Raw genomic sequence first — 13,786 nt, forward strand, 5'->3', positions numbered from 1 at the left:
TTTATGCTAATTGGTGGTTAAATTAATAAAGCATGTAAATTTGCTATTTGCTCTACTATGTTCACTTAGGCCAGAAGATTAGTCTATTGCCTTGTTTTTTCAGCATGGCACTTTTCAGATAGACCTAGAAAAATCCTTTCCAGATAGACCTAGAAAAATGTTGTTCTTGCTTGCATACTACACGTACATAATCATTAGTAAGGGAGGGTGAATTTTAAGACCCGTTGCCTTAGTCCAACTGAATATCCCCAAGTATTCATTGAAAGCCAGTCTGTAAGAAGCAGTCTTTCATTTATTGCTTTCCTCTGCAGGAACGAAGGATGGATGAGCCAGATGATAAAACTGGCCAATGAAAAATTTGCACGTGTAGTATGCAAGCAAGAACAACACAAGGATTTTTCTAGCTCTATCTGGAAAGTGCCATGCTGAAAAAACAAGGCAATGGACTAATCTTCTGCCCTAAGTGAACATAGTAGAGCAAATAGCAAAAGGAAGGCTGTCTTCAACATGATCGTGAATCAGTACTGTTTGGGCTTCTCCTGTGTGTTCAGCACTGGCCAAGGGAGACAGACATGGTCCGTGCCCTGAAGCGCCTAACTGGAAAGGTAGCAACCAGATGAAAAAACAGAGCAGAGACGCTGTGAATTTCTGATAGAGAGACCTTCTAACTCTGAATAAGTACCTTGATTTCCACCTGAGTTTTAGATGGAGGATTCTCTTAGCTCTTAGGAAGTACCTCCTTTCTGTAGGTTTCCTCAAATAACACTTGATTTCCCCCATGGCTGAGATCAGTGATCACCATTCGTTAAATCGCAAATGATTGGACACCAAGAGCAGTGATCAAAGGTGACCTGGAGGGAGATCTTCAGCAGGATGGCCCTCACGGTTGTGTCCTTGGCCCCAAGCTGTTCAACATTCTCATGGACATGACTGAAGACATAGACAACCTGCTTATTCAATTTGCAGGGGACATGAAAATTGGAGGAATTGCCAACCTGTTGGCCAACAGAGTCAGGATCTTTAAAAATGTTGAGAAGGAGCAGCTAGGTAGCACAGTGAATAGAGTTCCAGGTCTGGAGTCAGAAAGGCTCATCTCCTGAGTTCAAATCTAGCCTCAGACACTTACTAGTTGTGTGACCTTGGGGCAAGTGACTTTATCCTGTTTGCCTCCATTTCCCTACCTGTCAAATGGGCTAGAGAACGAAATGGCAAACCACTCCAATATCTCTTTCAAGAAAACCTCAAATGAGGTCACAAAGAGTCAGAAATGACTATACAAAAACAATACTTTGGGGGCAGCTAGGTAGTTCAGTGGCCTGAATGCCAGGCCTAGAGACAGGAGGCCTCAGATACTCCCTAGCTATGTGACTTCCATTGCCTAGCCCTTACTGCTCTTCTGCCTTGGAGCCAACACAGAGTTGATGATTCTAAGATGGAAGGTGAGGGTTTAAAAAAAAATTGAAGAGTCTAAAGCTGAATTATCCAGATAAAATCTAAGCTGGAAAAATGAAAAGTTCAGGAAATGGGTTTTAAGCATAAACTACATGGATACAGAATGGGAGTGAAATAGTTAACTAATATTTCATATGCAAAAACTTGAACCGTGATAGCAGACACTGAACTTGAGAAGTATTAGCTTGAGACATCAAGCCAAACAAACACAATATTGTGTTAGATTAATAGGAGAAGAGTTTATAGAACAGTAGAGGCAGCCTGGCACCATGCATGGAGACAGGAAGACTTGGGTTCTAGTCCTGCCCTGGAACGACCTTGGGTGAAGTATTTAACTTTTTGGTGCTCCAAGCAATTCTCTAAGACAATACATTGTAGTGAAGGGGTACTCTCTCAGCTTTGGTAGAGGGAATTTCCTTACCTGGGAGTTTCTTATAGGAATGAAGTTACAAGTCCAGACCCTATTTTCATCCCTATGCTCTGATCCTAACACATTTGAAGTGTGGGGTACCATGTTTTAGAAAGGATACTGACAAGCTGAAGAGCATCCCCAGGAGAATGACTAATCAAAAACCAAGGGTTTAAGTGCCTCCTATATATCACCCAAAGTAGCATAACATAGCATAGCATAGAGGTATATTGTCAGAGCCCTGAAGCCCTGATTTCAAGTCCTGCCTCTCATACACCCCAAACAGTGTGATCTTGGCCAAGTCACAACCTCTCACTTCTCTAGGCAATTTCCCGAGACAGAGCTTCTTCACCTTTTTGGCAGTCTGGTAAAGCCATCGTCCCCATCTCAGAATGCTTTTTAATGAATATATTTAATCACTGTAAAATTATATGTATTGTGTTATATGTAAGATTTTTTTTTAACCCTTACCTTCCATCTTGGAGTCGATACTGTATATTGACTCCAAGACAGAAGATTGGTAAGGGTGGGCAATGGGGGTCAAGTGACTTGCCCAGGGTCACACAGCTGGGAAGTGTCTGAGGTCAGATTTGAACCCAGGACCTCCCATCTCTAGGCCTGACTTCAATCCACTGAGCTACCCAGCTCTCCCCTTGTAACATGTTTTTAATAATGAATAATGTATCAAAAAAAGTTGGAGGATTGCAAAGTAAGCCAATTATATTAAAACATAGTTATCCGTGTTTTTAAAAAACAATTCCCAGGCTCCAGGCTAATCGCCTGTGCCCTGAGACAATAGGTTGCAGAACAGTTGCTGCTATACTGGTAAAGGAAGATCCTCTTTATCCCAGTGTAATCAGAGGTCCAACCCTTCTCTTCATAACATCTTTCTAATTGCCAGGCAAGACCAGGGATATGCACTGAGAAGTGAGAGAGTCCCTGCCCTCAAGGAGCTTATATTCTTTTAGGTGAGATATTTACCTATCAAGCTATTCATCCAGATGCAAGGTGATTTGTTCATGGAGGAGGAGAGCAGGAATGTCTAGGAAGGAAGATGAATCAGAGAATCTCCAATGGTGAGAAGCTGAGAAAACATGGTACATACGGAGATGTGGAAGGAACTGGGATTGCTTGGCTCAGAGAGGAAAAGGCTTTGAGGTGGACATGCTAGCCATCATCAGATATTTGAAGGGTTGTCAAGAAGAAGAGGGATGAAACTTGCTTTGCTGCCAGAGGGCAGAACTAAAGTAATAGTTGAAAGACCAGATGTAGAGGGAGACTTAGGCTTAAGTGAAGGAACAGCTTCCTGTCCCCACCCTACCAGTCCCCTTAGAGGTCAGTCAAGCACTGGTGGCCTGCAGGAAGAACTTTTAATTGGATCCTCTTTCCAGTGAAGGAAAGAAGACTGAAGTCAGTGGTCCTCCAGAAAGCATTATTAGTGGCTTGTCCTCAGAGGAACTTTATAGGTTTAAGGGAGATTGCCAAACCTTATGGCTGTAAGACAACCAGGCTACTACAAATATTAATTTGTTTTTGTTTTAGTAGTATGCTACTACTACACTCAGAGTTAAGTGACTTGTCCAGGCTCATACAGCTACAAAGTGTTTGAGGTCAACTTTGAACCCAGGACTTCCCATCTCCAGGTCTGGCTCTCTATCTATTGAGCTCTCCCCCAAACCATAGAATGTCATGGAATTTTAGAGCTGAAAGGAACCTTAGTCAAAATCAAGTATATTTTACTTATGAAATTGAAATGAACTGATTTCCTCATAATATTCTGTGTTGTTTTTCACATCACATTAGAGAGGGTAGAAAGGTAGAAATCGTCTAGGCTCAAGCCACTAGTTTTACCAGAGGGGACTGATATCTAGGGAAGGGAAGCAATTTGCCCAAGATCACACAGCTAATATATAGCAGATCCAGACAGACTTTTTAAAACAATAAATATTCTTCCCTCTTGGAAAAGCCTTATTGCCATGATTCCCCCCATTAGAATGGAAGCTCCTTGAGGGCAGGAGTTCTTTTGCTTTTCTGCCTATCTCCTGCTCTTATCAGAGTGTCTGACACAAAATAACCCCACCCTCAACCTTTTTTTTTTTTAAACTTTACTTTTAATTCTATGACAGAAGAGTGACCTGAGATAGCAATGGAGGTTAAATAACTTGCCCAAGATCACACAGCTAGGAAGTGTCTAAGACCACATTTGAACCCAGATTCCCCTAACTCCATGTCTGGAGCTCTATCCTCTGTGCTACCTAGATGTCCCTCAAAATAATTATCCCTTAGTTCCTTGTTGATTGATTGATTGATTGTCTCAATTCAGCAAACATTTATTAAAGGGTTGCCAGTCCTGTGACCAGTGAATTGGCACGCAGTATTCCTTTAGATAAAAAAAAAAAAGAGAGAAACAGTAATGTCCTTACCCTCAGCAATCTTCTATTTTACTGAAACGTATGATTTCTAGCATTTTCAGGCTCTTTGTGAAAAATTTAGAGGGTTGACAAATTTAATAAAATCCACCCATTATTTATTAAGCACCTTCTCTATGTAGGTGAAAGGTGCTGGGGTCACAATGATGAAAAATGGCCCAGTCCTTGAATTAAGGAACTTAGAGTCTGCTGAGAATAACTGACATTGAGACAGTTCTTTGTGAAAGGTAGTGTTACACAGTAGAGGAAAAGCCAGCCTCAGAGTCATGATACCAGCTGTGTAGCCCTGGGCAAGTCACTTTGTTGTGGGGGGCTTGAGGTGAACCCTCTGGGGTTCGGGAATGGTACCTTTTCCAAGTATGCAAGACTCTAAAACTTAGTTTAAAAACAAAAGGAGAAATGTATTCATTTAGAAGGTAATGTTGAATCTAGCTAGGAAGACTGCCTCCTAGGGGAACAGCATGGGTGGAAAAGCTGTTCTCCCAGATGACATGATTTCTGGGATCTTTATACTCTTTACAACAGTGAAGAGTGACTTTGTGCCACGCTGGAGACATGACTCTAGACAAGACACCAAGGCATGGGCAGGGTGGGGGTGGTTTGGTCATCTGACCGGGGTCTTCCTGAAGATATAGGGGGTGACCCTCATAGTTTAGGGGACATGATAGGTAGAAGTCTTAGATACAACCTGTCAATATCAAGGTATAGCCTGGAGGTATATCTCTCTGTCCATCTAAAATAGTGGTTCCCAAACTTTTTGGGCCTAATGCCCCCTTTCCAAAAAAAAATATTACTTAGCCCCCTGGAAATTATTTTTTTTTAAATTTTAATAGCAATTAATAGGAAAGATAAATGCACCTGTGGCCATCACTGAATCACTGCAGCACCCACCAGGGGGCGGTGGCGCCCACTTTGGGAATTACTGATGTAAAGCATGATCCAAGGAGAATAATCCTCTCAGGGTCTTATAGGAGTTATCAGATGTTTTGAGGTTAGGAGTCACAAGGATAGAAGGGAGCAAAGGAATTTCTGTGCTTATAGTTTGTCTGAAATACTTCTATAGTTTTGGGGGTACAATGCCCATGCCAACTCAACTGTAAGTGCCCCAAGACATCCTCTAAGACTACAAATCACAGAATAGGCATCCATCTGCATTGGCAACAATCGATTCCTTGCCCAAGTTTCCTATGAAGCACCAATAAAACTACTGGTTCGGATCAAGCCACTCTTAATTCCCACATAGGCATGCCAAAGCAAGTTAAGACATTGTATAATCTGATCCTCACGACTGTTGTTTGTCCTTCATTCTCAAAGAAGGCCAATGCCATTATAAAGGTATATCTTGACTTGTAAGTGAATTAGATTTAAGTGAGGTAGAGTTGCACAAAGTCATCAGCCTCACACTCTTCTAGTCATTGAAGTCCAGTGGCAGGACAAAATTCAAGACAATCGGTGATGGTTTCGGATGCAGTAGATGACTTTGGCATCTTTAGTGCCTGACCAGGCTCTAAGCACTCTACAGTACCTGCTTTGGCCGCCTTTATGGCTGTCAGAATAAAGTGTCCTGATCCTCCCCTTCTGCTGGCTCCAACTCTATCCTCATGATAACCCTCTGTGATAAATATTATTTATTATACCCCCTTCAGAGATGAGGAAATGGAGGTACAGAGAGTTTGACAGAGTTTCCCAAAGTTATCTAGCTCATAAGTCCAGGAATCAGAATTTGAACACATGCCTCCCTGACAGCAATTTCAGCATTTTACTTGTCACATGATATTATTCAATGTTTGAAACCCAGAATGTTTCCTGGGGCTTATTAGGATGACAGAAAGGGGTGGTGAGCCCTTCTTGTCAGGAGAGCACACATCTCCATCTCATTTGAACAAGCATTTGAACCTTCCCACAGAGAAGGGAACTAAATGGTCCCCATTTGGCAATGTGAATAAGAAATGACACCCCATTACCTCTGGAGACACTTTACTTAAGTCCCAAGACTTGTTAGGAAGAGATCTTAGAAATCGTCTAATCCAACCTGCTCATTTTGCAGATAAGGAAACCAAAGCTCAGAGGAGTGGCATTTCTTCTTACTCTTGGTCACACTGCAAGTCAGTATCAGAAGCCGACTTTGAACTCAGATCTTCCTGATTCCAGCATTTTATTTGCTATGCCACACTGCCTCTGGGGAACAGAGAAGGATAAGCAAAGAAGCTCAAGAGCTATCCAAGTGTTTGCCTGATTCCTGCCTGGTTCCAGAGTCCCCATCTCCAAGAAATGTGTCTGTTTTGTGCTTAGGATCATGGCTTTGGAAGGTCTACAGCAGTGGTTCTCAAACTTTTTTGGCCTACTGCCCCCTTTCCAGAAAAAGTATTACTTAGCCCCCTGGAAATTAATTTTTTAAATTTTAATAGCAATTAATAGGAAAGATAAATGCACCTGTGGCCATCACCGCCTCCCTGGATCGCTGCAGCACCCAGCAGGGGGTGGTAGCACCCACTTTGGGAATCACTGGTCTACAGCAACCAGAGAATCCATCCCCTACATCTACACTTGAGGCCCCTGAGGCTCAGTGTTCAATGACTTGTCCAAATTCACACACATAATAGAGAGTAAAGACAGCAATCTTTCCATGGACCTGCAGTTAACCCAGAATGCTTTGAGGGGCTGATTAGGATGACAGGAAGGGACCGAGGACCCTTGTCATCAGAGCACACATCTCCATCTCATTTGAATAAGCATTTGAACCTTCCCACAGAGAAGGGAACTAAATGGACCCCATTTGGCAATGTGAATGAGGAATGACACCCCACTACCTGTGGAGCATCTTGTTTACGTAAGTCCTAAGTAGCAGATTCTGGGTAATAAATTACCCAAATGGTCCAAATCTGTGAGGGCTCTAGAAGGGGGGAAAAAGTCCTCCAGCAGACACTCCCATTTGGCAGCCTGGAACTTGGCCTGCAGAGGAAAGAATACACTTAGCATCCAGGAAGCTCCACAGTCCCATGTCATAACTCCTTACTCTGCTGCTAATCAGAGCTCCATCCAAAACACACAATTGCAGGGTTCACATCCTTTCAATCTCCTCCACCCAGTCTTTGCTAACTCAGAGACAACAAAGGAGAAAAACTAGGCAAGGGGAGGGTTTTCAGGTAGAGCCTGGAGTCCGGTTAGCTCACTGGGAAGCTCCATGGGGATTGCTGTTCTGACAGCCTTGAGGGAAGGAGAGTCCAGACAGACATGCTGAAAGGGCCAAGCCTGCATTTACTGGGGGTGTTCCAACAGGCAGCACCACACCACCCACCTCTGTAACTGCTTATGTACCACACGCTAGTCCTAGGCAGGTACCAAAAGAGATAGTGGATTGGACTGGGACAGGCTGGAGCTGGGGCCTGACTTAAAATTCAAGTACCTACCCAATGGGGGGGAAATCTTTTGCATTCAAGGGAGAAGGTTTTTTTTTCTTTTTAATGTGATAACAGCTATCAGGCAACCAAAAGAGTAAGGAGATTTCTGAGTTGCTTAATTCAACTCAACAAAAATCCATTCATAATGGCCAAGCCCTGGGCTAGGCACTGAGAAGGGTCCAGAGCTAAGAGGCATTGAGCTTACACTTTAGGTGGATGGCGACAATGTCCAGGGAAGCAGCAGAGATTTGAATCTGTCTTCCAGACAGCTGCCAAAGTGATTTTCCTCCCCTTCCTCCTCTCAGGCTAACTTAGCTGACCTCCTGCTTGTTTTTCTTCACTCATAAAACTCTCTCATTTCTCTGCCTTTGTATTGAGATAAACTCCCTTCTCACCTCTGTCTTGTAGAATCCCTTCATTCCTTCATGACAGCGCTCAAATGTCACCCATGATGCCCTCCCAAACACAATACCACCTTTCTTTTATTCTTTGTATATGGAGATGGGTGCATTGTATCTCCTCCCTCTTCCTGCCCCAGAATTGTATAAGCTTCTTGAGGGTAAGGTATTTTTTCTCTTTTGTCTTGGTATCCTCCAGTGGCTGGCATAGTACAGGTATATAATAGGTGATTAATACATGCTTCTTCATTGATTATTGCCGCTGACTGACTCAGTTTCTATAAGGGAAATCTACCAAATTTTTTTTAGAACAATTTGTTGTTTAGTCATCTTCCAGTTATGTCTGACTCTTTGTGACCCCTTTAGGGGATTTTCTTGGCAGAAATCCTGGAGTGGTTTGCCATTTCCTTCTCCAGCTCATTTCACAGATGAGAAAATTGAGGTAGAACTACCAGGGTCACCCAGCTAGCTTCTGAGGACAGATTTGAACTCAGGAAAATGAGTCTTCCTGACTCAGGGTCCACGGCTCTGTGTACTATGGCACCACCTAGCTGCCCAATAGTAGAGTGGATAAACACGATGCCTGGCACATAACAAGTACCTAATCAATGCTTATCGATTGAGCATTGAGGATCCCAATCTGGGCTCTGCCACTTAATGTGGGACCTTTGATGAGTCTCTTCATCTCCCTGTCCCTCAGACTCTTCATCTGAAAAGTGAACAATAATACAAGTGCATCAAAAGATAAAGCTTGGCACTGATATCTCTCCAGAGGAGGGTGACTAGGGCCCTTTCCTTCACCGTAAAATGAAGGATTAGGTCAGATAACCTTAGGTCTTTGAAAGTAGGGACTTAAAATACAATTAATTAATTAATTAATTAATTTAGTGTATATTTCCATAGTTACAAGATTCATATTCTTTCCCTCCTTTCCTCCCATCCCCTCCTATAGCCAATAAGCAATTCCACTGGGTTTTACATGTGCCATTGATCAAGACCTATTTCCATATTATTGATATTTGCACTAGGGTGTTCATTTAGAGCAGTGGTTCCCAAACTTTTTTTGGCCTACCGCTCCCTTTCCAGAAAAAATTACTTAGTGCCCTGAGGAAATTATAAAACTATTTATTGAACTCAGAATAGAATGTAATACAAAAAAAGTGTGGCCATTACTGCCTCCCTGGATTGCTGCAGCACCCACCAGGGGGCAGTGGCGCCCACTTTGGGAATCACTGATTTAGAGTCTACATCCCCAATCATATCCCCATCGAACCATGTGATCAAGCAGTTGCTTTTCTTCTGTGTTAGAAAGTAGGGATTTTTTAATGAATACAATATGCTTTCCACTATACCAGTGAGGAAGGAGAAAGACTTTGACTTCATGGCCATGATTATAAATTGATTGTAGATCTATAATCCTCAAGTCTTCCCAGAAAACAATCTATCCTTCCCAGCAAAGTAGTTTTCCACAATTGTGGCTAGTCCTTCTAGTTGCCCATTCCTATAGCTCCTTGCTCCAAATTTTGAGGACTTTGACAGGAGGAAAGTTTGATCTCCCCCAGGTCTGATTCTTTCAAAAACATGGCCTAAGAAGTCCCTTCACTTCCTAGGGCATGGTAAATGCTTCCATGGAAGACAAAGAGTCCAGAACATGTGATAGAAACAGGTAAGGGGCTTGACTCTACCTTGCTAGGTGACTTTTAGAGGGTAAATTCCCCCTTCTAGTATATTACTGTCCCCATCCAAAAAAGCAGGGGTTTGGCCAAAGTCTATATTTTCCTTTTTTTCTTTATGTTTTATTGATGCCTATTGTTTATTCTACTACAGAAATTCCTCAGGGACATCATTCCTCCTGCCATGATACTTTCCCTTTGAATAAAAAACATTAAGCAAAACCAACTAACAGAGTAAGCTAATGTGGCCGTGTTTGCAACATTCCAAAGCCATGGTCCACCACCTCTTGACCAAAAGGAGGGTAATTTGTTTCATCGCTAGTCCTCTGGGGAGTTAGATTGGTGATTGTATTTAATCTGAAATCGAATGTATTTTAGGGTTGCCTTCATTTGCATCACTTCTGTGTTATTTTCCGGGATTTGCTTACCTCAAATTATATCCATTTAATCGAGTATTTGGGAGAGGCTAGTTGGTCTCTAAAGTCCTAGCCATCTCTAAGATTCTATTAGTCCATCTCTAACATCCCATTAGTCTATGCAGTCAATGCTAGCACATCAATAGTCATTGGGTCCTGCCCAAAGCACATGTCCCAAGACTAGGTAGGGTGCAGAACATAAAAATAATGCAGAGAATCTCTATTGTCCCCTAAAACATTTTGTTTTCAGAGAAACTGATATATCAAAAATAGGAAAAAAATACAGGGGTGAGGAGGGACTCATGTTCAAACCTTGTCTCTCACATTTACCAGGTGTGTGTCCGATTCACCTCGCTTCCGGTTAAGATGGCGGCAGAGTAAGGAGCAGCTGCTCGATCTCTCCTGACCAAAGCATACAGAACTCCTCAAGGGGAAAATAAAAATGAGTCCAGATGAACAAAGGAACCCCACAACAGGGCACAGCATTGAAGGTACGCATAATCGGGGCATTTCCACGCTATAAAGGGGTGAAACAGCTCTCACTAAAATGCGAGAGGAAGAAGCCCCTCCACCACCCCCCACACCACACACTTCCAACAACGCCAACGCACAAGTGTGAAAACAGGACTGGGGCAACCAGATGATCACTGGCAGCCCCAGAGCTTGTACCTGTGTGCAGCAACACGAGGGACCCCAAGTGCTGGGGGTGGCACGGACTTTCCCTGAGCGTCCACGTGGGTGAAGGCACCACCTTGGGCTGGGACAAAGGCCCCTAAAACACGGCCTTTCCCAAGCACTGAAGGCATCGCTTCAGGGGCGAATAAAGATCTCCAGCCCACGGACTTTCACTACCTTCTGCGGGGGGTGAAGGCAGGCCCTAAGAGCATCTGCACAGGCAAAGGCAGTGCCCTAGGCTTGAATAACTATCTCCAGCCCAGGCTTGGACCTCCAGTGAGGACCTGGTACAGACCGGAGCGCGGCAGTGGAAGCAGCCCCAAAGACTGCTGAAGGAACCTTGGGCAGAGGGGCAGACCTGGATCTACCAGGAGGCCTGACCCCTTTGGACCAGGAGACCAGAGCCCCACGGAGCTTGCAAGGCGCAGGCAGACTCTGAGTGCAAAGACAAAGCTGAAAAGGGGCGGGGCCAACAATGGCCAGCAATAAGGAAGCCAAGAAGAAAAAGACTATCAAGAGAAACTCTGGAACACTGGACAACTTCTACACAGAGAAAATCCAGACAACAGAGGAGGGAAAACAAAAATCCAAACCTCCCCCAAAAAATGAAAGCTGGTCACAAGCTATGGAAGAGTTTAAAAATGAAATGCTGAGGAAGATCGAAGAAATCTGGCAAGAAAATAACAGTTTAAAAGGCAGAATTTCGCAATTGGAAAGTGAGACAAGTCAACTGAAGACCAAAAATGACCGGATTGAAAAGGAAAACCAAAAAAATTATAGCCGAAAACCAAAACATTAAAGCCAAAAACCAAAACATTAAAGCCGAAAACCAGTCCTTAAAGGCTAGAATCGAACATTTAGAAACCAATGATCTCTCAAGACAACAAGAACAAATAAAACAAAGTCAAAAGGCTGATAAAATAGAAGGAAACATGAAATATCTCAATGAGAGAGTGACAGACCAAGAAAACCGGTCTAGAAGAGACAACTTGAGAATCATTAGTCTTCCAGAAAAGGCAGAAATTAATAGAAACTTGGACTCCATACTTAAAGAAATTATTCAGCAAAATTGCCCTGAAGTTCTACAACAAGAGGGCAATATAGACATTGAAAGGATCCATAGATCACCCTCTACACTGGACCCAGAAAAGTCAACACCCAGAAATATAATAGCGAAATTGAAGAGCTTTCAAGTTAAAGAAAAAATCTTACAAGAAGCCAGAAAGAGACAATTCAAATATCAAGGAGCACCAATAAGGATCACACAGGATCTGGCAGCCTCAACGCTAAAAGACTGCAAGGCTTGGAATACAATATTCAGAAAGGCAAGAGAGCTGGGCCTGCAACCACGAATCAACTACCCAGTGAAACTAACCATATACTTTCAGGGGAAAGTATGGGCATTCAACAAAATTGAAGAATTCCAAGTTTTTGCACAAAAGAGACCGGGACTAAATGGAAAGTTTGACACTCAACCACAAATATCAAGAGAAAGATGAAAAGGTAAATAAGACACAGAGGGAAAAGAAAGAAAACTCATAGTCTTTTAAGCTTGACTCTTTAAGGGCATAAATAAGATCTAATTATCTGTATTACTAGGTGGAGAAAAGCTATGTATAATTCTCTGTAGTGAACTCTATACACTATTATAATATTCACTATTATAGCAACCAGAAGAATAATTCATAGGGAGAGGACAGGATACTACATGGTCTAAGAAGACATGGGGGGTGGGAAAGAGGGGGGGGAATAGTAGGGAACACCAAGAAAAATCCGAGTAAATAAGAAAAATAAGATATTCTATTACACTCAAAGAGGGCATGGGGAGGGGAGGGGATAAATAATACCATAAGAAGAAGAGGAAGAGAGCATAATCAAACCTTACTCTCAGTGTAATCAACCCAGAGAAGGAAGAGTAGCTTTATTATCCATCCGGATAAAAAACTCTATCTAACCCTACTGAGAAAGTCAGAAGGGATAAACCAAAGGGAGCAGGGGAGTGGGGAGGCCAAAAAAGGGAGGGGAGAAGAAGGGGGAGGGAATTCATTTGGTCTTTAAAAAAACAAAAATAGGGGAACAACAAGGGAGGGGGCAGAAAGGGAAGTCAATCAAGGGAGGGGATAAGGGATACCGGCTCAAAGCAAACCACTGGTGTAAAAGAAAATAGTGTAATAAGAAGGAGTGGGTCTAGGGGAGGATACAAAAATGTCAGTGAATACACAACTAACAATTGTAACTCTGAATATGAACAGGATGAACTCGCTCATAAAACGGAAGCAAATAGCAGAGTGGATCAGAAACCAAAATCCTACCATAGGTTGTCTACAAGAAACACATATGAGGCGGGTAGACACACAAAAGTTCAAGGTTAAGGGTATGAGCAAAATCTTTTGGGCATCAAATGAGAAAAAGAAGGCAGGTGTGGCTATCATGATCTCTGAAAAAGCCAAAGTAAAAATAGATATGATTTAAAAAGACAGGGAAGGTCATTACATCCTCATTAAAGGCAGTATAAACAATGAGGAAATAACACTGCTCAATATATATGCACCAAGTGGTATAGCATCCAAATTCATAAAGGAGAAACTGGCAGAGCTCAAGAAGGAAATAGATAGTAAAACCATAATAGTGGGAGATCTAAATATTCCTCTTTCAGATCTAGATAAATCAAACCAAAAAATAAATAAGAAAGAGGTAAGAGAGGTGAATGAAGTCCTAGAAAAATTAGATTTAATTGATATGTGGAGAAAAATAAATAGGGACAAAAAGGAATACACCTTCTTTTCAGCTGCACATGGTACATTTACAAAGATTGACCATGTAATAGGGCATAGAATCATGGCAAACAAATGCAAAAGAGTAGAGATAATAAATGTAACCTTCTCAGATCATAATGCAATAAAAATAATAATCAGTAAGGGCACCTGGACAGG

This window comes from Gracilinanus agilis, chromosome 5 (assembly GCF_016433145.1).
Source record: "Gracilinanus agilis isolate LMUSP501 chromosome 5, AgileGrace, whole genome shotgun sequence".
Taxonomy (NCBI): domain Eukaryota; kingdom Metazoa; phylum Chordata; class Mammalia; order Didelphimorphia; family Didelphidae; genus Gracilinanus; species Gracilinanus agilis.